At 40.4% G+C, this 1,541-nt stretch overlaps 1 non-coding gene across 1 annotated transcript; it reads left to right on the top strand.

The window, feature by feature from the left end:
- Positions 1-378: 378 nt before the first annotated feature.
- LOC133813596 (small nucleolar RNA R71) lies at positions 379-485 on the top strand. Its single transcript, XR_009884606.1, has one exon. It is a non-coding gene; the product is annotated as a small nucleolar RNA R71 (small nucleolar RNA).
- The last annotated feature ends 1,056 nt before the right edge of the window (positions 486-1,541 follow it).

Below are 1,541 nucleotides of genomic sequence, written 5' to 3'. Positions count from 1 at the left end.
TGAGCATGATCCATTGGGGTGTTATTATTACAGATAGGGCACTGATCGAAAGAATGAGCACCACCACACATTTCACACCTCACTGCCATCTGAACCGCATTAGCAGACACACTACTCTGTTGCAACTGCTTGGTCAAAGAGGCTACTTGCGCTGTTAAAGCAGTAATTGCATCTAGCTCATGCACCCCAGCTACCTTTCTAACTCCTGATGATCTTTCCTCTGACCACTGATGGTTGTTTGTAGCCATGTCCTCCAGCAGCTCATAAGCGCCAGTTGCGCTCTTGCTCATAAAAGTGCCACCCGCTGCAGCATCTATAATGGTTTTGGTTGTCGGACATAAACCATTGTAGAAGTTCTGTACTAGCATCCACTGTTCAATGCCATGATGAGGACATCTTCTAAGGAGTTCCTTAAACCGTTCCCACGCCTCATATAATGACTCTCCGTCATTCTGGCAAAAGTTATTTATCTCTCCCCTTAATTTAGCAGCTTTGGACGGAGGGAAGAATTTGGACAAAAACTTCTGAGCTAGATCTTGCCAAGTGACAATGGAGTTTGGCTGCAGAGAATTCAGCCAACTTTTAGCTCTGTCCCTTAGAGAAAATGGGAAGAGCCTAAGCTTGATTGCGTCATCACTCACCCCATTATATTTGAAGGTTCCACACAACTCCAGAAAGTTGGACAAATGGGTGTGAGGATCTTCAGAGGGCAACCCATTGAATTGCACAGAGGACTGCACCATTTGTAAAATAGCAGGCTTTATTTCGAAGTTGTTGGCCTCTACAGTTGGTGGGCATATACTATTTTGTACTCCCGTCAGAGTGGGTAGCACATAATCTCTCAGACTCCTCTCAGCGTTGGTCTGAGCCTGAACCCCTTGGACAACTCCTGGATTTAGACCATTCCTGCCATCCCCATCATTCTGTGCCATCTTCACAGAATTCTGGGTCTCTCTCTTATTCTTTCTGATTTGATTGCAAGACTTTTCGATCTCGGGATTCAGAGGAACAAGTGTGGCTTTTCCTTTTCTGCCACGCATATACCAAAATTCACCTGAGATAGACAAATTAAGCAACTAAACAGATTAGAAACGAGAGAAATTAAAATCAAATTAGAATAAAAATTAATTAGACTGATATTGATAATTTTCAGTCCCCGGCAATGGCGCCAAAAACTTGTTGCGAAATTTAAAGCTATGCAAGTGCACACAGACGCAAACTTGTAATAAAATGGTAAAACCAAGTATCGTCCTCAAGGACTGATTTATCAATTACCAATCAATTAATCCCTTAATTCTATTTGATTAAGCAATTATCAGAGATTTTAAACTAAGAAAAATACTAACAAAACGCAGTGAAGAATTAAACAAATTAACAAAGAAAACACAATTAGGACAATTATGATTCTCTATTTTTCCACCCTGTTATTTCCTAATGCAAGCATCTATATCTCCTTTTCTCTATTCAAGAATAAGTTGCAACAACAATTCATAATCTGGTCAAGACTTATGAAAATCAATCTAAATGACAACTTCCTATAT

The sequence above is a fragment of the Humulus lupulus genome, chromosome 1, assembly GCF_963169125.1.
Source record: "Humulus lupulus chromosome 1, drHumLupu1.1, whole genome shotgun sequence".
Classification (NCBI taxonomy): domain Eukaryota; kingdom Viridiplantae; phylum Streptophyta; class Magnoliopsida; order Rosales; family Cannabaceae; genus Humulus; species Humulus lupulus.
This window is presented reverse-complemented; position numbering and strand designations above follow the sequence as displayed.